Source organism: Narcine bancroftii, chromosome 5, assembly GCF_036971445.1.
Source record: "Narcine bancroftii isolate sNarBan1 chromosome 5, sNarBan1.hap1, whole genome shotgun sequence".
NCBI classification, from domain to species: Eukaryota; Metazoa; Chordata; class Chondrichthyes; order Torpediniformes; family Narcinidae; genus Narcine; species Narcine bancroftii.
This window is the reverse complement of record NC_091473.1, coordinates 56,714,412-56,741,201: the sequence shown is the minus strand read 5'-3', so window position 1 is coordinate 56,741,201 and position 26,790 is coordinate 56,714,412. Positions and strand designations below refer to the sequence as shown.

At 41.2% G+C, this 26,790-nt stretch overlaps 1 protein-coding gene across 8 annotated transcripts in view; it reads left to right on the top strand.

Moving 5' to 3' along the window:
• The window catches only part of LOC138763404 (acyl-CoA-binding domain-containing protein 6-like), a 552,989-nt gene that overhangs the window by 221,465 nt on the left and 304,734 nt on the right, over positions 1–26,790 (top strand). The gene's annotated exons all lie outside the window — the stretch shown is intronic.

Below are 26,790 nucleotides of genomic sequence, written 5' to 3'. Positions count from 1 at the left end.
ATGTAACTTAACTTTCTTGAATATATTTTTTTCTCTATTTATTTAATTATTAACATAATCTAACAGTTCAATTCATTATATTCTCATCTTTCTCCCCCCCCCCCCCGACCATTATTAATAACCTGCGAAGTGAATGCAGTTAAACATTACTATATGAAGAAATGTACCATTGAGAAGTTATTCACATTCTGCAGAATAGCCATCATAACTGTGAGCGAAAAATGGGGTTCTCCCATTAAACAAGACGTCAGGAATGTGGTATTATCTCAGTCGTCATTTCAAAACTAAATGATCCTCACTGCACTCCATCAATTTCTGTTTGTTCACAAAAATGTTGCCCATAATCAGAGATCTATTCCACAGGGATTCTAAAATTTACCTGGATGAATGGGCCCTGACCCAAAATATCGACTGACCAATCCTACCCATGTCCTTCCAGCAGCTCAGTGTTTATTCAAGATTCCAGCATCTCTGGTCTTTGTGTTTCTCTCAAGTTAATTCTTCTGTCCACTTCAGAATTTTGTCAACTTGTTTCTCAAATTTCTTGTCTAGCTCTACTGATTCCATTCTAACTAGAAACTAATTCACTTGTATTATGTCTCACAGCTCCTTCATACAGCACATCCTCCTGTCTGCTCCCACCCATTTCTAATCCAGCAGAATATTGCTACTTGTATAAATATTTAAACCCATCGGCTATTTTTAAAAAAATATTCTCCATTATTAGGATTGACTCTTAATCCTTGTTTTGAGTTCAGTTTGCAGCTTTTTTTTTTGTGATTTTTTTTTTGAGTGATCACATAAATGTGGTATGATCATGTTGAGCGTTTCCACAGACAGTTTGAAAAAAATAGTTGTGGCGATTAACCAGACACAATCTGCCTCTCATGTTTGTTTCATTAACATTGCACAGATAATTAAATTTGCTCCTCTTAATTTCTGCCACAGCACAGAATGGCATCATAAGTGATGAGTCATTCTTTGTATATCTCCATTAACATTGAATTAAAAATCATATGATGTGACCTTTTCTATAAAATGATTACTAATAGTTTAGCATTTGCAATGTAAGAAATATAATGCAATTAAACATAGTTAATTAAAACCATAAACTTCTACTTGAAATGTTCATCTTACTTGGGTTTTCTAACTGTTAGCTTTGCTCAGTAACTCACGTTAATTCCACTTGAAACAGACTCTCATCCAGGCATTACACAAGGTCACCACAGATATACATGACACTCATAATGCAGGCAGATGGGGTTTGTTTTCATGGGTAAAAGGGACATGATGGTCCGAAGGGTCCATTTATGTGCTTATGTATTTGACAGCATGCAGATCCAGGCAGCAAATGCCAAGTGTTATGGGTAAAATGGAAATGATTTCAACAATAATCTTAAATTATTCCTTGCTTTCCTTTGCTTGGATCCTATTAGCATGTTCTCATTTCTTAATGTATTAGGGAAATATTTATTTGGAATATTTCCTTGTTTTTTTATTTTGGGATTTCACCCCTCTTCTGGCTGCAGTTCTGCAAAGTAACAATGTTAGCCTCTGTTCTTTAAGGTTTCAGTGCAACTCTCCAATCGCCTTCAAAGTTTTTGGTGTTTTCTCTCATCATCCCCCTTTTCTTCCTGCAAGATTTGTTTGAGGTTCTTGGCTTTCTTTATGTCCATATTCTGCACAATGTTATTGATTGTGGGTAGCATGGTGATGCAGCTATTGATCAGATACTAATTATTCTCGTGTAATAAAACAGAAGTGTAATATTACACCAAAATTTCCTTAACCATAAGGCAGCCAAAGATTCACCATTAGCATTGCCCAATGCCAGAAAGAAAAGCAAATGAGTATCCCCTCAGAGTCATCGAGTGTCCATGGATTGGCCTCCAGTGCTCCCGCAGCCTCTGCAGTCGCACAAGACACCTTCAGTAAAAACCATCAGCCACCTGAGCCCAGATCTAAACCCTGACATGATGAGGAAGCCTGCACCTAGGACTCTTCAGGAGCCTTCCTCCAATATCTTGTTCTCATGAGCTGCCCAGTAGTCTGGTGTGAATCCTTTGACCTCGAGTCGCCAGTAGACCACAGCCTGTGTTGGTTCCTCACCTGCAAGTTGCCAACAGCTCATCACCTGTGTGTGTGTGTGTGTGTGTGTGTGTGTGTGTGTGTGTGTGTGTGTGTCTCCCCTGCAGCTGCAGAGCTCCCCACTGGTCCGCCACTTTGGTCACCATCCTAAGGGTCGTCTCCTGACAGTTGCCTGACAATGAACCATTATTTGTTTTTAGATCTCCACGCAAGCTCGAGAAACAGATATTAAAAGATTGCTCATAAGTCTTAATTATGAATAAAATAGAAGTCACAAACAAAAAATCTAATAAATAGTGACAGGGTCATTTCTCTGTCAGAAAACAAACCTTGATAGGAAATAAAGCATGGAGGTTAGGGCAGAGGGTAAAATCGAGGGGGTGAGACTTCCAAAGGCTGTAAAAGACATTTGAATGGTTTCCAAATGTTCTGGTCCATCAAAGATATCATAAAAACTGTTCAAATAGATCTAAATTTTTGAAGCAATTACAACAGCAATTACAATTAAATACATCCAAATAAAGTCTTAAAGTAAAATAATTTTTACATTTTCATACACCTCGCTATATTCAGACCTCCCTTTCCCCAGCACATCATGGCCCTGCATTTGGGTTCAAAGCACCAACTTCCCACATCCAGGGTGATCTTAGGTTTCTGTGTTTGGAAGAGGACTGCTGTACGGCTGACAGCCAGACATTCCCCGCAGAACTGCCAGCTGTCAGTCAGCTCAATTCAGTCCAGATTTGGCCTTCATCCTTCATAGCAGTTTTCTTGCTCTGTACAAGGCAACACAGGCTGGAGGAAGAAAACACACATGGCACAAAATAGCTTCAAAAATAGATCTTTCAGTCGTGTTTTGTGAAGTGGTTCTACTCCTCAAGTTCCAGCTCATTTTAAAACAAAAATCCAATAAATACTGTCAGGGTCATTTTGAGACTTTTGAGGCCTGTTGTGCTGGATTATATCCAGGAGTGATGACACATACTACTTTTAATAGGTACTACATGTCAATTCCATAATTAGAAAGGAGAAATAGCATGAGGCATCTGCAAAATCTATATAATCTTAAGTGTTAATTTGGGTGCTCAAGTGCTTGTTTCATTGAAAAATAAGATAGCAAAAAAAGTTGTGAGGTTATAATGTTTTTTGGTCTGATTTCTTCTTAGCATTTCTTCTTAGCTGTATGTGGAAACAGGCCCTTCTTACCAACTCATCTGTACTGGTCCAATTGGCCTGTGCTTGGTCCACATTTCCTCCAACCATTTCCTACATGTCCAGCACATTTAAGTGCTGTAATTGGGCCCACCTCTAACAGGTTCGATTTACCTACCACCCTCTGTGTGAAACAAGTTGCCCCTCATGTCATTTTTAAATCTCGCCTTCCCCTGGCTTAAACTTGTGTCTCTGGATTTACACTCACCTACTCTCGGGGAAAAGACTCCATAAGGTACCCCTTCAACCTCCTACCATCCAGGGAACAACATCTAGCTACCATCTCCACAGAAAATTACAGCATAGAAAACAGGCCATTCAGCCTGTGCTGAAATATCATTCCACTCGTCCCACTAACCATTCCACAACCCTCCAGACCTCTCCCCTTCATGTATCTAGCCAATTTATTCTTAAACCTTAAGAGTGAGCCTGCATTTACCAGATCAGATGGCAACTCATTCCACACTCCCACCACTCTCTGAGTGAAGAAATTCCTTCTAAACCTTTCTGCTTTCACCCTAAAGCCATATTCTCTCGTATTTATCTCTCCTAATCTAAGTGGCAGGAGCCTACTCACATTTACTCTGTCTATACCCCTCATAATTTTGAAAAACCTCCTTAAATCTCCTCTCATTCTTCTAAGTTCCATGGAATAAAGACCTAACCTGTTTAGTCTTTCCCTGTAACTCCACTCCTGAAGACCCAGCAACATCCTAGTAAATCTCTGCACTTTTTCAATCTTTCTGATATCCGTCCTGTAGTTTGCAACCAGAATTGTACACAGTACTCCAAATTTGGCCTCACCAATGTCTTATACAACCTCACCATAACATCCAAACTCCAGTACTCAATACTTTGATTTATGTTGCCCAAGATGGCAAAAACTTTCTTTACAGGCCTGTCTACCAGTGACGCCACTTTCAGGGAATCATATATCTGTATTCCCAGATACCTCTGTTCCTCCACACTCCTCAGAGCCCTACCATTTACTGTGTAAGTCCTACCTTGGTTTGTCTTTCTAAAATGCAACACCTCACAATTGTCTGCATTAAATTCCATCTGCCATTTTCTGTCCCATTTTTCCATTTGGTCCAGATCCCACTGCAAACTTTGAAAGACTTCCACACTGTCCACAACACCTCCAATCTTAGTGTCATCAGCAAACTTGCAGATCCAATATCCCACATTATTATCCAGATCATTTACGTAGACAACAAACAATAATGGCCCCAGTACCGATGCCTGAGGCACACCACTAATCGCAGGGCTCCAGTCTGAGAAGCAATCATCCACTCTCTGTCTTCACCCATTCAGCCAATTTTGAATCCAGTTTACAACCTCTCCTTGGATGGTCTGAACCTTCTGAACTAACCTCCTATGTGGGACCTCATCAAAGGCTTATTAAAGTCCGTGTAGACAACATCCGCAGTCTTCCCTTCATCTACTTTCTTGGTAACCTCCTCGAAAAACTGCATTAAACATGACTTATCTTACACAAAGCCATGCTGACTTTCTTTAATCAGCCCTTGGCTGTCTCTCAGAACACCCTCAAATAATTTACCTACTACTAATGTTAGGCTCACCACCTGCAATTTCCTGGTTTACTTTTGTAGCCTTTTTTAAACAATGAAAGAACATGAGCTAATCTCCAATCCTCTGGCACCTCACCCTTGGCTAAGGACATTGTAAATATTTCTGCCAGGGCCCCTGCAATTTCTACACTAATCTCCCTCAGGGTCCGAGGGTCTATCATGTCGGGCCCAGGGGATTTATCTACCGTTATTCACTGTAAGGCAGCAAGCACTTCCTCCTCTTTTATCTCTTTTATCTCATACCATTACTGCTTGTTTCCCTTCCTTCCTTATACACTAATGCCAGTTTCCTGAGTAAATATTAATGCAAAAGATTTCCCCCATCTCAATACTCCACACATAGACAACCTCTTTGATCTTCTAGGGGACCAATTTTGTCCCTTACTATCCTTTTACCCTTAACATATAGAAACTTTCAGGGTTTCCTAATTCAAACCCTCCTGTCTTAGTAACTTTCTTATGAATCCTTATTATTTTGCACCCCTTCCAGTTTAAATACATCTTAAGCCCAAGCAAAACTGCGCAGTAACCCAGATGTGGCTTTACCAACATATTGTACAGCAAAATGTGATGACCCAGCTCCTGTGCTTAATACCCCAATTATTGAAGGCAAGTGTATCAAATGCTGCTTTCACCACTCTTTCTACCCATGTCACTGATTTTCATGGAATTAAGTACCTGTACCCCAAGATGTCTCTGTTCAACAACATTCCTCCAGGCCTTACCATTTTGGTACAAGTCCTGTCCAGGTTTAACATATCAAATTGTAGCACCTTTGGATGTTGTCAATGGGTCTAGGCAGTGTTACGAGCCAGAGGACTTCAAAAGTCACCAAGACAATGGTTACTAAAACAAAATTTTTAAATTTTCTTCATACATAATAATAACATCAAATTTTAACTTCTAATTCTAAGCACATGTATATGTAATATCTAAGTATTCAGTAAAGTTCTTTGTTTCACTGTCCAATCATTCACTTTTCACTTCCCCAACCATACTGTGCACAGAATTAAACATTTATGATCTTCACAAGGCTCTGGTGTTACCTCTCAAGAAGGTCTTTGTTGGTTTTAGAGAGTGAGATTTTCTTTTTTCGTTGGACACACTCAAACTGATCTCCTTCAATCAGCCACTTCAATAACTTACCAAAGAAACTTGCCCCCTCAAGGGTTTTTCCAAAAGATAACCTCTTCTTTCAGGTTACCACAAAGAGTTCTTATTTTTCCCCTATTTCAGGAGAAAGACAATAACCAGCCACAGCGTCTTGTAATTGACTACAAGCATTTAGAATAGGCTGATCTCAGTACTCAAAACCTGTCTTCAAATGGAGTCTCTACCAAGTCTCCCAATTTTGCAGCCTTCACCACGAACCTGCTGCAGTAAAAACTCTCCCTCTCTCTCTCTCTCTCTCTCTCTTCTTACAGAACCACATGACCCTCCTTAGAATAGCAATCTTCAACCAGCAATTTAAACTTCTGGCACCAGCCTTAATAGCAATAGATTTTCAGTTCTCGAGTCTAGCACCTATTCAAACATGTTGTTTCTTTAAAGACAATAGTCCATTTCAATTCTACAACATCAGTCCAATTAATACCTTCTTGTGAAGCCTTCATGGAAACCATGCTGCCTTCTATAAAGTCACTGTAGACTTGGAGTCCATACTTAGGCATAGCTGTTGCATTTTAAATTAGATGACTTTTGTGAAATGTTAATATCGGTTTGTGAAGTGTGACATAAACTAAACATCCATAATCTATATCTTTTTAAGATATATTTTATTATAATTTGATTAACCCATTCTGTAACAGTTGAATACCAGTTCAGCAAAGACAAGATGGACTGAAGGGCTGTTTTTGTTATGCGATGTTCCATGGTTCTTGCACTTATATATACCAACTAGGCAACCTTCAGATAAGATGAGCAACCAATTTCAGTCTGAATTTCATGGTTTGATCTGATGGGTGTGGCCAGTAAGTGGGTGAAGCACTGTCACAAAGCTATCAGTCTGATACTAGCTTCTGTCTTAACCAGTTTAATTTTTTAAAAATCAAATTGCTATCATGGAACCACCAGCAAAACCAAGAAAGTATGAAGCAAGTTTTAAGTTAAAAGTCCCTTGTGTCATGGATGATACAGACAACACTGACAATGAAGCCAATTCACCAGATTCAGACTGGGACCCATAGCGAGACTCCAGATGTGCTTGCCAAGCTCTTTGTCTCAGACTATGAAGCTAGTGATTTGCAAGGATTTTAAAAGTGTGTGGTGTTTTTTTTATATTACAATTCTTTTATTGGTTTAACCCCACCTTGGTAATGGATTTTAATGCAAAATAAAAATTGTGTACACTACAGTTTTTCTTTTCTTTGGCTTGGCTTCGCGGACAAAGATTTATGGAGGGGTATGTCCACATTTGCTGCAGGCTCGTTGGTGACTGACAAGCCCGATGCGGGACAGGCAGGCATGGTTGCAGCGGTTGCAACGGAAAATTGGTTGGTTGGGGTTGGATTTTTCCTCCTTTGTCTTTTGTCAGTGAGGTGGGCTCTGCGTTCTTCTTCAAAGGAGGTTGCTGCCCGCCGAACTGTGAGGCGCCAAGATGCACAGTTGGAGGCGATATCAGCCCACTGGCGATGGTCAATGTGGCAGGCACCAAGAGATTTCTTTAAGCAGTCCTTGTACCTCTTCATTGGTGCACCTCTGTCTCGGTGGCCAGTGGAGAGCTCGCCATCGAACACGATCTTGGGAAGGCGATGGTCCTCCATTCTGGAGACGTGACCCACCCAGCGCAGTTGGGTCTTCAGCAGCATGGATTCGATGCTTGCGGACTCTGCCAGCTCGAGTACTTCGATGTTGGTGATGAAGTCATTACAATGAATGTTGAAGATGGAGCGGAGACAGCGCTGATGTACCGGTATAATATACCGGTATCTTAAAATATTGTTTTGGATGAATTCTGGTTGGGTTATGGAACCAGTGGTATTTTGAGTAGAATTTTAAGGTCACTGATTTTGTATCTGGCCTATAGGACAATTCCTTTTTTTTAGGGTGCTTTTTGGCTTCTTCAAGTGTCACCTTACCGGCCGAAATATATGGTAACTAAATTAAACTCCATCTACCATCCTTTGTAATCTTAAAATAATCTTCCTCATTGTCCTCTATTAACATAAATTTTAATGTTATCCACAAACATAGTAACTATCCTGCCTACGCTCTCATCCAGATCGTTAATAAATATACTGACCAACTAGAGATCCAGCACCAATCCTATTTCTCCCAGGCCAGTAATCTGAAAAACAACTCTTGTCTACAATCCTCTTATTCCCAACATCAAGCTTAACGTATTCATTTGGCAACCACACTTGGATCACACGTGATCCAACCTTCTGGATTACCTTAAATGCAAGACCTTGTTAAAGGCCTTCTTTGAGTTGTTAATATAAATGACAAACAATAGCATTGTTCGCTGGGCCACACTACTGGTCACAGGCCTCCAATCTCAATAACAACCCTCAACTATCTCTTCTGCCTCCTACCATCAAGCCACTTCTTTATCTCATTGACCAGCTCACCCTGCATCCCATTTGATCTGTCCTTTCAGACTAGCTGTCCATGCAGGACATTATCAAAAGCTGAGCTAAAGTCCCAGTCCTTCACAGTCCTACTGATAGCGAAAAACTAAAATCAGATTCGTGAGGCCTAATTTCCAATATGCAAAGCCATGCTGACTCTACCAAATTAATTCTTACCTTTCCAAGGGCTGATAGATCCTATCCTTCAGAATCCCCTCCAGTATCACACCCATTACTGACATTTATCTTAAACAGTCTTGCAAAAACAAAATGCAAATGCACACACGCACACACATGAACATGACCATGTCCTCCTTTGGAATGGCCCACCCTAAATACAGAGGAGAAATATTTATTAAGGACCTCACCCATCTCCTTTGGCTCCAGTCATAGAAGGTCACATTGATTCCCTAAAGGGCAATATTCTCTCCTTGGTTGCTCTTTTGCCCTTAACATACTTGTAAAGTCTCTGGATTCTCATTTACCTTACCTGCCATAACTATCTCGTACAAAGATGGGGATTCTCCCCATTGTCACCCCCTGAACGAATTCAGGCTAGACATGGTTGTGATTATTTATGATATCAATATGTCTGCAAGAGTTTTATTCCCCACTGTCCTCTCATCTCAGCTGATTTGATCTTTAAGAACAGTGTATATGTAAACAGATCGGGAGTGCTAGAATATAATGCCATGAATTAATGCACTTATCTTTTTTTACCTCCTGTAAACTGGTAACAGTGAGAATGAAGTAACCACTTTCCTTTACCTAATGTCCTCAACAGAGAAAGATGGTACATTGCAAGACAGTTTTTTTTTTGTGGAAGTTTGGGCTGATGTAATTGAATCCGGAAGGAAGAAATATACTTTAAAAATGATAAGACGACATAGCCATGGAGGCAATGTCCCTCATCATCATCCTTGGGTTTACTGTTGAGCAGAACTTAACCAGAATTGTCACAGTGGCCACAAGGATAGGTCATTGGCTAGGTATTTTGTGGCAAGTAACACATCTTCTGATCCCTTTCCGCTGTCTGCAAGTCAGGAATAAAAAGTAAAGGAATGGAATGCACTCCACTTTACTGGATAAAAAGAGATTCAATAGCTCCAAAGCCTGATGTCATCCAAAACAAATCAAACAGTTTGATTAGCACTCAATGCTCCATTCTCAGTATTAGCTACCTTCACTGCTAGCTTAGTTGTAGTGTGTACTGTGTATAAAATATACCACTGCAAATTGTTAAAGATCCTTCCAGCTGGCAGCAAACACGTAGGAGTGCCGCCACACCTGCAAGTTCCTCTCCTGGAAACATTCCCTTTCCTTCATCGTTGCTGTGTCCAACGAGTGGAACTTCCTACCTGACATGTTGTAGGAATAGATCTACGCAGCTCACACATTACATTCCCAAAGGAGGTTTGGGATGGGGGAATAAGTTCTGGCCTTGCAATGAAATCCTAAACCCTATAATTTTTTTTTACAAAAGTATTTTAAATTACCTTGGAGACTTGTATGTGATCTGTTATGTGTTTACAAGGATGAATTTGGAAGGGAATATAATATTTCATTTGGAATCACAGAATAACTTGGCACAGCTATTCAGAAAGGCAGAAACTAGAGTTTTGGCTGACTTGTTGTTGGCAACTGGTAATGGTAGATCAGGGCAGGGGATAAAAGCCTGGTACAAATCCAGAACAAGTTGTTTGGGTGACCTTTTCCTTTGGATCCCAATTAAAGTAAGATTTGTCTTTTTCAGCCAAAACTGGTGTTTTAGAGGAGATACTGCAAAGCTGGATTTTAGCAATAGAAATGTCTTTTCATTGTTTTCTGCGCCAGCTCTTGTTGATTCTAGAGTCCTTGCTTTATCTACCTTTATATGTTTTGAGAACTGCAGCACAACTTCTTCTACAACATAGATTCCTTTCAAAACAATCCTATAATCTTAGCTGAGTTCTCTAGCCTCCATTTCTTTCTCAATGGTAAATACAAATGAGAAATATTTGTTAAGGACCTCTCCCATCTCCTGTGGCTCTGGATATAGAAGGCCACATTGCTCCCTAAGGGGCCATATTCTCTCCCTAATTACTCTTTTGCCCTTGTAAAGTCTGTGGATTCTCATTTACTTTACATTCCATTAGCAAATCCACAATGGTAGAAATTAATCACTAATCTGCTTTTGTCCTTGTACTAGAGAGCGATTGTTCTCATTATTTTGGTAACATGGGAATTTTATTGGTCATATTTGTGCTGCTTGTGTCTTGCCTGTTATTTTCTGACTCTTGATTTTGAATTCCAGTTAATAATTTTGCACTATTTCTTTCTAAAGGTTGGCATGTTTTATTTTGCAATTATCAGTGTCAATTTAAGTAACAGGTGGAACTCCCAATTGCAGTGACTCAGGCTCAACCTGTCTGTGTGGAGTTTGCTCAGTCTTCTCATGACTCCTCATATCAACCCTCTCAGGCGTTCAGGTTTACTCTGCAACCCCAAAAGTGTGCCATTGGAAATTACCCCAGCCTTGCAGCTGAGTGGGAAGAGCTGCTAGGGATATGGGTGAATGAGTAGCATGGAAAATTAGTGAGGAAACAGATTGGTCTGTGGGTTCTCATCAACTCGATAGACCAAATAGCCTCCTCCTATGCAATGAGGATAGATGGGGAAATTTGGTTTCAATAGAATGGTTCCGGCTATGTTATCCAAAATATTGCAATGCTCCAATCAACTGAATAACATAAGATTTGTTTCATGTAATGTTATAAAATGCAATCAGTGATAAGAATGCAGAAAACAAGTGTCTGAATATTAAATTTGTGTTAGATACCCTATCACCCATCCATTACACTGATTCCATTTGTTTTAACTCAATTACGTTATTAAGAATCGATGAATGTGCATTATTGGATTTTAAAAATTATACCATTTATATTTTTAGGGGCGCGATTACTGTTCAGAAGAAGAGGATATTACATAGTGCCAATCCTTACACACAATGTACAACTACCACTGTGTATATAGACTAAAGCCAGATCAGTATGTTCAAGTTACCACTGCAAATAAAGCTGCATTGGAGGTGGAAGCCTGTTTGCCACAGTCTACTCCATTATGGGACAAATGTTTCCTTGCAAACAGCGATGCAAGCATCTTTGAGGACTATCAATGCTCTTTGCTGCAAATAATTTTCTTTCTGCATTATTTCTTCTCGTGCCCACAAGAATGGCAACATTGAGTGTTGCCTCAAACTCCAAGGAAGAAAACTAGTGATATAAATATTACATCGGAAGTCTGCTTGGACCTGCGTGGATTCAGATGTGTTCTGGAAATGCAAGTATTCTCTTACGAACTGTCAAAATCTGTAAAGGCCTCTTTCAAGTCTTGTGACCATGGGTGGACCTCTTCCTGTTGATTCCTTCAATTGTGTCTGCAGTCAGTCATTGAAATGTGCAACTGGCGGTGAAAGACCTGTACTTTCTGCAGGAATGCAATTTAATAAGCCAACGATTAGGCACACACAATTGGATTTAAAACTTCTATTCTCTCTGGAACTGATAAGCACCTGTCCTATCCAAAAAAAAAAAAATATATATATATATATATAAAATGCTTTCTGTCTTGGTGCTGGATAATATGGTTACTTTTAGCAGATAATGGTGTTCCCAGCGATATTTTGATTTTTTTTCTAACAATAAAAACATTGTAGTTTCTTTCTGTGATTTGCTATCACCATTTCATCTCGACGGGGATGGGAGGGAGGGGATGTTGAATTGATGACATAAGCAGGATTACAATTGTTTTTCTGTGTGATTTCTGTACCACTATTTTGGAACATTCACTTAAGTGCAGAGATCAACCTTTTGGAGCAGAAGTTCAGCAAAACTTCAGCAAACCCTTAATAATCATTGAGTTTCTGGAAGGTCTCAGCAGGTCAGGCAGCATCTGTGCAGGGAAATGGAGAGTCAACGTTTCAAATTGAGAACCCTTTCAAGACTATTGATCAAAGGTCTAGACCTGAAATGTTGACTCCATTTCTCTCCACAGATGCTGTCTGACCTACTGAGTTCTTCCAATAACTTGTATTTTTTTTTGCTCCAGATTTTAGCATCTGCAGTCTCTTGTGACCTCTGTCCCCTGGTAATCATGATTTATATTTAAAGAAAGGCACAGGTTGTGTTATTTCAACCCTAAACCCATAAAGTAAAGATGAAAAGGAATCCATTGAGACAGGGAAAATTGGTGCACATTGTTACAACTTGTACTCACTAACATGTGGTAAATCGTGAGTTTGGTTCAGTTACTACCAGCCAGAAAATAAAGCATCAGAGTCTTTCAAAATATGATGCTAGCAAATAAGTGAGTTGTTTATTTAAAGAACCATTGTACATGCAAATCCGATTGCGTGAGGAGGAGGTTAAGAGAAGTTGAGGTAGTGTGTCAGGATTAATTTTTAAAAGGAAGGTGGGGATGACAGGGTTGATGCAGCGATTTGAAGAGTGGGAAGCAGCTTCTGTCTGGAAATGTGTCAGGTTCTGGGATTGGTTGATGGATCCATTCACAAGTGCGACTTTGGTCAGTTGTATTAGAATAGGAAATGCAAACAAGCTGCAAGTGGAGGCACATAGAGTGCAACATACCAAGCAAAATTGGTGCCTTGTATTTAAAGAAAGACATGAATAAATTTGAGAACTAATGTCTTCAGTGCCCTCAAAACCAAATTTAAGATTGTTACCATTTATTACCACTTGTTTAGTGATAAGGAGATGAAATTGGAAGAATTTTATTGAAAGTTCACAGTGGGTCATCCACCTGTGAGGTAGCTTGTGTAAATACTGTCTCACACCTCCAACAACCTGGGTTCAATTCTAACCCCTGCTGTCTGCATGGAGTTTGCATGTTCTCCCTGTGACCTCTGGGTGCTCCTATTTCCATTCACATTGTAAAGATTTGTAAGTTGGTCACTTAATTGACTGTTGTAAATTGTCCCCAGTGTATGTCCGAGGTGAAACATGGAGGAGAGTGAAAACAATGGAGAGAATGAGGTGGAAAAAGAAGAGCTTAGCATGGGATTACTTTATAATGGCTACTTGCCACAGATTTGGTGGGGGGGAAAAGTGGGCTGGGAAAGTCAGCAGGTCACGCAGCATCTAAGGGAAGTAAAAGGTAACAACATTTCAGGCCTGAACCCTTGGTCAAGGTGTGAGCAATAAGCAGGCAGGTGCCTGAAGAAAAAGTTGGGGGGAGGAGAGAAGGGAGAAAGGAGGAGGAGGGGGAGTACAGTCTAACAAGTAAGGGGTCGTGGGTAGATATAGGTGAAAGAGCAAAAGGGGAAAAATGCTGAGAAGTGATAGGGAGGGCGCAGCTCTCTGAATGGAAAGGGAAGTGGGTTAGGAGTTGAAGGAGAAAGAGACAGAGGATTAGGGAAAGAGAGAGGCTCAGTGGAGGGGTTTAATAGAAACTGGAGAAGTTGATGGAGAGTGCCCAAATGGAATACTAGGAGGGAAAATGTGTCCATTTCCATTCTGCCTAACTCTACATCTTTACAGAATGTCGCCTTGTGGAGAAAACTTCACAGGTGGGCAAGTGCCCATCTGAAACATCAGTCAATATGGCTTCCTTTGGAAACAGCACAGTGAAAAGCCTAATAATTTTGAACTTGCAACTTGCATTCAGCATTCAAATTTTTGTAATCACATAGGCAAAACTTGACTTCAGATTTAAAGACTAAAGATTCAAGATTGTGTGTTTATTTTAAAGAAAGACTGCCTTCGGCACCACACAGGCTTGGAATGGCCCATTGAGGGATCTGGCGGTGGTTTTATTTGAGATCTCACGACCACGTGGTTTGCGCCCATGATGGTGTTGTCCATTAATCAGCAGAACCCACGAGGGGCTGCAGATTCCAGTGAAGTGGAGGACCAGACCAGGGCACCACAGGTCAGGAAGATCAGCCCCTGTCTGAGAAGAAGAAGCGGAAGAGACAACCCACGGGATTGTGACCATGGCAGCAGACCACTGAGGGGACTCTGCAGCTGAGGGACCAGTGAAAGTGGCAGGTGCTGGCGACTCAAGGTGAGGAACCCAAGGAAGCTGCAAGCTGCTGGAGACAGCTGTCGGGAGACTCATGCCAGACTGCGGACTGCTGGAGATGGCCTCGAACTAGCTGGAGGGGTACCAGGTATCGGAACTGGGATGTGGGCGAGTGCCGAGGATGCCGAATGGTCCCTGACCGTGTTGGAGGTTGGGATCTGGAGTTTGGGTCACCAAAGTTTTCCACTGAACTCTGGATGGCTGCAGAGGCTGCCGAAGAGGTGGAGGACACTCTGGGGAACTCTCTTTTGCTTGTCTTTCTCTGTAAGTCAGACTGTAGGCCTGTACATTGGTAACAGCAGCCTCCCAGAAGGAGCGGGGACGTCGGGCTCCTGGCAGGAGCAGGAACAATGGGTTCCCGGGCAGAAGCAGGGACATTGGACTCCTGGGCAAGTGCGGGGGGACCTTGGGCTCCCGGCAGGAGCAGGGCCTTGGTGGGGAGGTGTCAGTGATTGGCAGCATCCAGCATTTTCTTGGTGAGAATTAAACATGATTGCTTTAAAAGCCTTGTTGTTGTTTAAACACTGTTACAAGTGATTTGCTGTTGCTACTGGGCTATTTTAAAAAAAAATGACCAGTTATCTGAAAATAACATTTATCCAACATAAGCCCTGTTCCGACCATTTCGGATAATCGGAGTTATATCATATATTTCTGACCATGGACGTGGAGTGAATCTGATATGTCTTAATGTTGGAGAAAAAAAGAATGGTAATCCATAGGCCTTCACAGATCTTGTACTTTGGAGCACTCATGACTTCAGTATTTTAAGTTTGCTTCTTGGATTTAACTTCAGAACTTTTATCACCATGTATGACAATAATTCACAGTTTGGGTGCACCTTCTATTATATGAGGCTCACAGTTGTCTTCTCGAGAGTAATTACAGCATCACTTCAGTGCCAAAAATGAATTTGAAAGATGTCCCGGCCAACACAATCCTCGCTCAGGTTTCTTGATCTCTGTCCACACTTATGGCCCTCCCAGCTGTGAAATGGTTCCCCACGTTTGCCCTTGTCTCCATGTTTTCTTCATTTTCTTGTGTGCATTCCTTCCCTGCAATTACTGCTTCTTCAAATAGAAATTGGGTATTTAGTATTAACAGGCTGATCCATTGGATCTCTCATGAGCAGTGCTCTGACCACTATCGAGGACATCAAGTTAAATTACAAGCACCAAAACACTGTGAAAGTATTTATTAAGATGGCCAGCATTCTTTCCTTTTAATAAATTGCGTGTTTCTCAGTTGTGCTGCACTTCAGAGAAAGGAAAGGGTGTTGAAAGTGATGGTAGAGGGAGAAAGGTGGGAAGGAAAGGAATGAAACTAACCATGTCCTTGCAATCTGCAGTTACCAAGTCCTCTCTTCAGCACACTATCTGCCTGCTTGGGTATCTCCCTAAGTGCTAGATGGCAGGGTGCAGTTCATGAAGTGATCTGAAGCTGTTGAAATTTGAGGAACTGCCAGCCAGGGAAGGTTGGCAAGGGCAGGAGCAATCAACAAATGGGATATGATGGGAATCTATCAGAGAGACTCATATCACAGACAGGGGAGCAGTGACCTCACAGGCTCCATTGACCAAGGTCCAATCCTGACCTTCTATGATTGCATGGGATTTCTCCAGATTCTGCCATTTCATTCCAAGTCCAAGAACATGTGGATTGACAAGTTCATTTGCTGCTGTCCCAAAAGTACAGAATCATCTAGATGGGGAATGAATTGATGGGAATATGGGGAGGATACGACAGGTTACAGTTGGATTAGTGCAAAAAAAAATGCTTGATGCAAACAACGAATCAGAAGGCCTGTGGATGGAGCCCAGAGATCATTTTGAGTATGTGGTACCAGTAATACGCTGTTACATCAAAAATCTGACTCAAATTCAGATGGGCCAGCTCAGTTCTGATGAAGGGTCTTTGACCTGAAAAATAAACTGGTTTCTCCTTCCACAAATGCACACTCCATTTCTAGCACTTCTGACTTTGTTTCAACCCTTTATTTCCTTCTTGAAAAATTCAGTCAAGTTGCTTGGATTCAGCCTTGCTCTTACAAATTCATGCTCACTTGCAATGATTTACACTGTCCCTTGGAATGGATTCCACCAAATGTAAAGTTTTTCTGTCTATCCTTTCCTCCCACTTTAACCAGGAGGACAATGTCAAGAGTTCCAGTCCCTTTGTCATCAGGGAAATTTGATGATCAGAGAATTTTCCTTCCTTTTTTTAATGGAGCAAAATATATTTCATCCAGGTTTGAAGATTTATTTACTTTTTTAAAGATGCTAAGTCCTTAGTTCTATATTATTTTACTGTATATTATTACACTTTAAAGTACAGCATATTTATCCACACCAATATTTCTCGAGTGGTGGAAGGAGCAGCTTTTTATCAATGTTTCCTTTTGGGTAATTTTATATTTGAACATTACTATGTTTCTTTTTATCATACCCTATAATCTTATAATTTTTCTTTTGTAGTTGCAGGTAAAACAGCCCGTCAACTTTATCTCTGTGCCTTCCACTCTTTCCCTTCAGACCAGGTCCCTGCCACCAACGTCACGGCAGCATTTCTCCCCTGCTGCTGCAAACATGTTGTGTATTTCCATCATAATTGGTCTCTTAAATTTAGTTTGCTTTATATTGGCTGCTCAAAGTTCCATTGATAGGGGGAAGGACCAGTGTCAGACTTGGGACACAGCTTTATACCTTGAAAAGAGAGCACCCAGGCAGAACATCCAGGCACGTTGATGCAGGTAAACAATAAAATGAACTTGTTATGTGGAAACCATAAAACATGTCCCTACACCTCCCCCCTCGTCTCCATCCAGGTCCACAAACCTTGCAAGTGAAGCAGTTAGTGTACTTGGTGTGGCCTCCATCATTGAGATCAAACAGGTGACCACTTCGCTGAACACCAACACTCTGTTTCTGGAACTGGGCTTGAGCTCCCCAGTTGATGATCATTTTCATTCTCACAAATACCTGTTCTTGGCCTCATCCATTGGCAGAGTGAGCCCTACTGTAAACCCAAAGAACAGCTCATGTTCTCCTGGGCAGCCTTCAACCCAACAATGTGAACATCGATTTTCCAGTTTTAGGTAACCCCTAACTCTCTTTGGTTCCACTGTTTTTTCCCCTCTTCTTTGCCCTTTATTCCTCTTACTTTTTTTCTCTAATTCCACTTCATTTCCACTTCATTTCCCAATTATCTCTTCCACCATTTATCCAATTACCTCTTACCACCCGCACCCCCCCCCCCCCCCACAGCTTCTTACCCCCCCTCCCCCCCCCACTCTCCTTTCCCCTTGGTATACTCTATATCATCCCTTCCTACTTTAGTCTTGGTAAAGAATCCCAACCCAAAACCTTACTGACCACTTCTACCCGAGGGCACTGTTTAACCTGCTGAGTCCTTCCTACGATCATCATTTGCAAAGAACAGAACTGCTCAGCAAAGTGAAGAAAGTTTGACAACTGAAGGGAATAATAATGAACAAGATGGTTAGGTAGGAATCCTTCTGGTGTCTCACTCCATTGACTTTGGGGGACCTGGAGAGAGCTCACCCATTAGATTACTTGGCAGACAGATCACATGCACATGTTCATACAAATGCTTTGGCTTAAGAATCTGAACCTATGTGTGTGGTCATCCAGACATGAATCTGAGCTGAGCAGAAGAGTCTTGGAAAGAAATCCCCTTTAGTGAAGCGAATGGGAAAGATCAGAAGAACCACTCGCCCACTCCCCCATTGGAACTGTTCACTGATCCTCATTTTAAATTAATCAACCCAAATGCACAACATGAAATAAGCTATGACCCTGTTTGAGGAGTGAAGCCAGAACAATAACACTGAACTCAGTCGAAGAATTGAAAATAGGAATGACATTTCAAATCAACATCATTCTTTTGTTGTTTAAGGACAGACTGAGTTTCCAGTTAAACTGTTCATTGGGTTGACAAAAGCAATAATCAGGAATTTTTATCCTGTTTCCCCATTCCCACACCTGCCTCTTCAATCCAGGGACATGGAGGATAATTATAACATGCTCGTATACAATGCTATCTGAGGTCTCTTACCACAGCATAGATGTTGTTCTTGTCACAGTGACCCAGTCCATCCAAAATTTGACCAGGCCAAACTGATCATCTGGAATTTCTGGGTGCAAGGGCAGCAAAAGGGTGGCACAGTTAACATAGTGGATAACTCAATGCTGTTATAGTGCCAGCAACCGGGGTTCAAATCTGGCACTGTCTGTAAAAAGAGTTTGTTCGTTCTCCATGTGATGTGTGGTTTTTCTCTAGTTGCTCTGGTTTCCTCCCACCGTTCAAAACATACTGAGGGTGTCAGTCAATTGGGTGTAATTGGGTGGCATGGGCTTATGGGCCAAAAGGGCCTGTTACAGTGCAGTATGTCTAAATTTAAAAATATTTACAAATTAAAATTAAGCCAAAACCTGCCATTAAGAAACCAAATACAATAGTTAATATAATTATAACCAAACTTTCTAGAGAAGAAAATAAATCTAGGTTTTTTTATGCAAAGCTTACTTATAGCCTGTTTAAGTGAAAACAATAATTTTTTTGTCAAGACCGTTTAGGTCTACATAATTGTCTTTAATATAAAATGGGAGATGGGTGTAAATGTATGGCCAGCACCTGTTTCCCAGGGCAGAAGTGGCAGGCACCAGAGGACATGGGTGCAGGGTGAAGGGAAGGAAGTTTAAAGGAGACATCAGGGATAAGTATTTTTGTGTGGGGAGTTGTGGGTGCCTGGAGTGTCTTGCTGGGGATGGAGGCTGGAACATCAGGAGCATTTGAGAGACTCTTAAATGGGCACATGGATAGAGGAAGAATGGAAGGTTACAGGGTAAGAAGGGTTTAGTACTTTATGTTAAGGAATATATGGGTCGGCACAACATCAAGGGTTGAAGGACCTCTACTGTGCTGTAGTGCTCTATGTTCTATAGAGAGAAACCCTAGCTCTGTTAACTTGCCTCATCTGCGAAATCAGACACATCATTCCTTAAACATGGTGTCAGAGATAGATTGGGTCACAATATGTTTATGACAACCTGGCCTTTGTATATCAAAGTTTTGAGAAATTATGGTGAAACTGTACTTGACAGAGGCCAGATTGGGTGGATTGTGTACAGTTTTAGTCACCTAACAACAGAAAAAAAACCATCAATGATTGAAGGAGTGGCACAGTTGGCATAGTGGTTCACCCAGCACTGTTACAGCACCAGGACTAGGGTTCGAATCCCACACCATCTGTTGGGAGTTTGTACATTCTCTGTCTATGTGGGTTTTCCCCGGTGGCTTCGGTTTCTTCCCAACCTCCGAAACATACCGGGGTTGAAGGTTAATTGGGTGGCACAGGCTCGTGGATCAAAAAGGCCTGTTACTGTGCTGAATGTCTCTTTTTTTTTAATTGCAAGTATGTTGCCCGGACCTGAAGAGCTCAGGTATAGAGAAGATTGAATACAGCAAGGCCTCATTTAACATTGTTGAAGCATTCTTTGAAAGTGTTAATTTAAGTAGTAGTAGAAGGAAAGTATTCTGCCTGGAGGTTAGTGACAAGTCGAGTGCTGCAGGGATCTGTTCTCGGACCCCTGCTCTTTGTCATTTTTATCAATGACCTGGATGAAGAGGTAGAAGGATGGGTCAGTAAGTTTGCAATGATACGAAGGTTTGAGGAATTGTGGATGGAGCTGAAGGTTGTCGAACATTACAAGAGGATACAAGAAGGCCTGTGGGATGTTGGGCAAATGAGTTCAAGGGTAGAGAGGTCATGTTGCAATGCTACAAATCTCTGGTGAGATCACACTTAGAATATTGTGTTCAGTTCTGCTCACCTCATTGCAGGAAGGATGTGGAAGCAATGGAGGGGGTGGAGAGGAGATTTACCAGGATGTTACCTGGATTGGAAAACAAGTCTTGTGAGGCAAGGTTAGCAGAGCAGGATCATTTCTCTTTGGAGCGTGGAAGGATAAGAGGAGACTTAATAGAAGAGAGGCATAGATATGGTGGGCAGCCAACACCTGCATCTCAGGACAGGAATAACAATCACCAGAGGGAGGAAAGTTAAGGGGTGACATCAGGGGTAAGTTTTTTTTAAATGCATAGACTTGTGGGTGCCTGGAATGCCGTGCCAGAGATGGTAGTGAAGGCAGGAACATTAGGGGTATTTACGAGACTCTTAGACAGGCACATGGATGGAAGACAAATAAATGGTTATGGGGGTTGGGAGGGTTTAGTACTTTTTTTAAGACATATATGGGTTGGCACAACATCGAGGGCTGAAGGGACTGTACTGTGCTGTGGTGTTATATGTATGCATACACCTGTGTCCTTTCATGTACATATAGTTGTTTGACTTTAATTGGTCAGCAGATGAAAGGAGCTTTCCCTAATTATAAGCCAAGTGAGTCATCTGTTAACTAGCCATGATACACTGTAAATCAATGAAGGTGCCTCTCACACATTGACCAGCAGATGTACAGCACATCTCAGGTGTAAACAATTCGATCTGCTTTTTTTTATTGTTTGAATGTTAATGTGCTTCTTTTTTGAAAAAAAATGTTTCTTTCGACCCAGGTTCAATCCTGACCTCCATTGCTGTCTGAGCAGTTTTCACATTCTCCCAGTGACCATGAGAGTTTCCTCCTACAACTCCATATGTGAGTTAGTTGGTCATTGTAGAGTAGATGAGTGCAGGAAATTATAGGATATGTTGATGAGAAGATGGGGACCATAAAAGGGAAATAATGAGATTGGTGGTTGAAGTCAGGGCAGACTGAGTGGGTTGAAGGGCATCTCTGACTTTCCCGTTCTTAATGCAAGATGTGCACTATTGCTGGAAATTGTTCTGGCTGCCCTGAGAGAGCGAGATTACTCAATGTTTTTGATGAAAAGGTGAAAGTGAATACCTTTCTGTAGATGGTTCATATCTTTTCATTCCAAATAAATACATTCCTAATTTAAATTGATTTTGGAATAGTCTTACCAACAGCCAGTTAGTAAAGTGTATTTTTGCTTTAAGTGAGCAAAGTAAGTGACATCCATCTGCCAATGAGTCAAAGGTCATGAAATCCTGTTTTGCTATTGTTCTTTTAAATGATAGAAATTAATAGTTTAGATGTTATAGCCCTAAATATTGCAACAAAAAAGAACACTTTGTATTGGTATGGGATGCAGTTACTTTCCCTAATGGAATATCTATTTATATAAATACCTCCCGACTTCTGTTAGTATGGAAAACCTGTGTTAATCTCATTCAAATATTATCTTAAAAGTATCTTATTTTTATGAGATGCTACTCTCACAGATAATAAATTATATTTCATATTAAATTCCTCCAGATTCTAGCATTTTCAGTCTCTTGTGTGTCTCCATAATTATATGTCACCTTTTGAACTGGATAATTTCCAAACAAAAATTGGAATGTGGATAAATGTGCATTTTTGATTAATAGATTGCTCATACTTGGTTCTATGGAGATAACTTGAAATTCACATAGATTTTTCCAGTGCATCTACTGAACTTGATTTAATTTAAATGCACTGCCAGATTTTCCTCTAGGCTGTGCAAACACAGAACTGTTAACTCTGAATATGTTTCAAAAGGTTTGTACTCAAATAAATAAATTACACAATACTCTCTTTAGAAAATAACGTTCAGACTGAATGTCAGGCACAAAGTAGGTTCAGAAGTCTACTTCAATTGCATGGAATAATTTCTTTCAGGAAGGTAACTATGAAATTGATCCTGATTTCAAGCAAATTGTTCTTTTAAAAGATTCAGAGATCATTGAAAAAAAATGTGTGGTTGTATCGTTATTTCTAGTTTGCAGCATAATTATTTTGGAAACCTTGCAAACAAAGTAGATTCTTGTTTATAGAGAGGGGCCATGCTTTTCCAGCCCAATTTTTTTCCTTCCATCACTGGGCCATATTTCCCCTTGCTCAAGCTAACCTGTAATATCTCACCCCAAGGAGTCATTTGTCTTAGCAACTGGCTATTTGACTGGAAAAGGCATCTAGATTCAAGATTCCATTCATTGTTGTTTAATAATACCCAAAAAAAAGTGTTAATATACACAATATATATCGAATCGCATCATCTGGTTTAATTTGTGTACATATGAGCACTTTCTTTGGAGAGGTCAATCATGACACAGTAACCAGAATAAAAAATATCTGCTGATTCTGTATTCTATTTTCAAGGTCAATTGTACCTACACTGGCCCTCCTAATTCAAACAGGGAACAAGCAGTGCATTTGAAAAACATTCTTATTTGACCAAGAGGGAAGGCCAAACATTCCATTCTTTGGTGGTACATGACTCATCTTTCCTGTGAATGGGCACACCTCAAAAACAATTCCCTCCACTTTGGGGAACGCACTGCTTAAACATTAGTGAAATAGAACAGGGGAAAATAATCTTACTCGGTACGATGATTGCATTTATAGCCTGAAAAAAGGAAGTAGCCGAGAATTCTACGTAGAAATCATTGTGATGTGGGAGTTGTAACTTGTATTCCAAAATTTGTCAGCATTTGGATTTATCCCGACTGGTGGTATCATTCCCAATTGGGTTTGCTTCTTGCTGATTGATTTATTTGTTCTCTTCGGATAAAGAGCCTGCCACATACTAAAACAGCACTTTACCACTGTACATCTTCAACCTGCAGATGAAGTGAGATTGGCAGTCACAGGTTTTCTTGAGGAAGTATCATGGAAGCTTTGGAAGTTGAATGTTACTCAGGAGCACTCCAGCATCTGAAGGAGGGAACACAAAAGTCTGCAAACACTGTCATTGTAGTAAAAGCACATCGAAATGCTGGAGGAACTCAGCCGGTCTTTTCAGCATCTATAGGAGACAAAGATATAATGTCGACATTTTGGGTCTGAGCCCTTCTTCAAGGAATAAGCAGGAACTCTGATAGTCTCAGAATTCAGACAATGCTGGCTGCTGGATGAATACAGAGGTGTTAAGTGGATATGATAAGATACAAGGTAAGAATTGACCATATTTGTGTGAAAAGAGATGGAAGGGAAAGACAGAGCTCGGGGAAGGAGATGGGGAAGAAGTGGGGGGGGGGGGGTTAACAAAAGCCAGGGAAGTCAATATTAATGCCATCCGGTTTGAGGGTGCCCAGTCAGAAGGTAGGTTGTTGTTCCTCAAAGTTACGGGTGGTCTCAATCTGGCAGGGCAGGAAACCATGGACAGACATGTCAGCAAAAGAATGTGATGGAGAATTGAAATGGCTGGCCACTGGGAGATCCACACTATAGTAGTGGATAGAGCTGAGGTGGTGAACAAAGTGATCTCCCAGTCTATGCCCAGTCTCTCCAATGTAGAGGAGACCACAATGGAAGTATGGATGCAGTAGATGACCCCTACAGGATCACAAGTGAAATGTTGTTATACTTGGAAAGACTGAATGGTGCTGTGGGAGGAGATCTGGACAAAAGTGGAGCATCTCCTGTAGTCACAGGGGTGGGTCCCAAGGGGACGATTGGTGGGGAGGGAAGAGTGGACAAGAGAGTCTTTGAGGAGGTGGACCCTGTGGAATGCGGAGTGGGGGCTGTGTTCAGTGGTGGGATCACATAGCAGGTGGTGGAAATGGCAGAGGAGGATATGTTGGATGCGAAGGCTGGTGGGGTGGTAGGTGATAACAAGAAGAATTCTGTCCTTGTTGCATGTGGAGGTGGAGGGGGCCAGGGCAAATGTGTGGGTAATGGAGGATATATGGGTGAGGGCTGAGTTGATGATGGTAGATGGTTGTGACAAAGAAATATTTGTTCTCTGACATCTGCTCTATGCAATACTCAAGTCTGGAATTACAAGACAATTAGTGTCACAGTTAGTATGTGCTATTGCAATGGCATTTTCCCAGGTTCTAATCTGTCTGAAAAGAGTTTGTACATTCTCCCTGTGACCTGAGTGGGTTTCCCCCAGGTGTTCTGGTTTCCTCCCACGTTGCAAAGATGTATAATGTTAAGCAGTCATATGGGTTTACTTGGGCGTCGTGGGCTCATGGACTGGAAGTGCTCTAGCTCTAAAAGATTTTTAAAATTAAGACATGAAGAATGAAAATTTGGGATACTTATCTATGGGATACCTATTAAAAGCAGCGGCAGTTTCTATTGGTGGGCTGAGTCTTAAACTGCATCTTATGGCTTAATGCTTCTTTACAGTTTTGGTGTCTCATTCCTTCATTGTTGTCAGCAATTTGAGATTTTTATTTAATACCCTATTTTTTTTTAATCTCACAATCTTGAGAGGTTTCTTTGTGTGATTTTACATTAAATATTCCATCTTCTTTGGACTTGGTGCTGATGAGATTGATCCCTGTTTCCCTCTACTACCATCAACTCAGCCCTCATCTGCATATCCTCCATTATCCACACATCTGCCCTGGTCCTCTTTGCCCCACATGCATCAAGAACAGGATTTCTCGTCCTCACCTACCACCCCACCAGCTTCCATATCCAACACATCCTCCACCATTCCCACCACTAGATACGTATTCACCTCTCCTCCATCCACAGAGACTGCTACCTCCCTAACTCCATTGCCCACTCTTCCCTCTCTACCAATCATCCCCTTAGCACCTACTCCTGTGATCCCAGGAAATGCTCACACCTCCTTCCTCACCACTATTCAGGGCCCCCAACATTCCTTCCAAATGAGGCTACATTTCACTTGTGAATCTGCAGAGGTCATTTATTGCATTCAGTGCTCCTGTTGTGGTATCCTCTATATTGGTGAGATTGGGTGAAGAATGGGAGACCGCTTTGTGACAGCACCTCAGCTCTGCCCTCCACAATAGTGTGGATCTCCCAGTGGCCACCCATTTCAATTACCCGTACTATTCCCTTGCTGACATGCCTGTCCATTATCTCATATACTTCCAGACTGAGGCCACCCATAAATTGGAGGAGCAACACCTCATCTTCAGTCCAGGGACCTTCCAACCAGATGGCATTAACATCAACTTATCCGGTTTCCGTTAACCCTCACCTCCTTTCTCCCTCTCGCCTTTTCCCCAGATGTCTCTCTTTTTTCACAGAGCCAAAATCAATTCTCACTTCTCCTTTTATCATATCCAATTAACACCTTTTGTTGGTCCAGACTCTTCCCCAATCAGTCTTCAGTCTTTTTTCTTGCAGCTTCCTGTTATTTGCTTATACCTTGAAGAAGGACTTGGGCCCGAAACATTGGTAATATATCTTTACCTCCTATGGACACTACAAAATTGGCTGAGTTCCTTCAGCATTTCTTTATGTTTTTACTAGATTCATTGATCACAGCATCTGCAAACTTTGTTCAATCTTTTGTTTTGTTCAGTCTTGTAGTCTCGTGTTTGTTTCCAATTTTGTTTTCTTGATTCAATTAACTTGATAACTTTGACAGCATGACTTATTGCATGCACTCCAAGGGATAGTGTTCCAGTTGGAGTCTAAATTCCAAATATGGGTTAAAATCCCACTCTCCTGTTATTCAATTCTTTATCTGAAAAAAGTGCTCATGTGCTGGAACTATGTCAGCAAGCACCTGGTGTCATCAATCTTTATGAAACAGGGGTACTAATTAGATCAAATCAAATCACTAGCAATTCAGCTTGTCACAAGAGTTAAACACACACGAGAGACCTGGTGCCAAGCAACAGGAGGAGTTCCTGCACCTGAAGCCGAGTCCTCAACCTACCCTATTTAAGGGATCTTCAGTGGTTTAAAGGTTACGTTGGTGAGTGGAATGGATATTAGTTCATGTGAGAGTCATGACTATTTGTATGAGGGGGCTAGGATTTTGTTAACACACAGAGTGGTCTGCGATTGAGGTTCAGCTCTAATGTTATACATTTAGCAATCTTAGTTTCCAGAAAACCGTGGATGCAATGGCGGTTCTGCTGGACCTCCCACACAATGAAGAAAGGAAAACAGTCTTGGCAACCTGGTTAGAAAGCAGTGGGGAGGTCAGCTGTGAACTGGAGGATGTTCGTGGAGGAGATGGACATGATTGAGAAAGTACTGGCCATGAACTACTAATTGCTATACTGACAACATTTGCCTCAGACTTATGTGTGTACATCTCACTGTAAAGGTAATAGTGCCCTTAAAGCTTTCGGCCTTAGATTCAGGAAAGGCTGCAGATGCTGCCAAATTGCAATTTTTAAAAAATGCTGAAGGAACTCAGTTGGTTATGCAGGGTCCATAGAAAGTAAAGATATATTACCAATGTTTCTG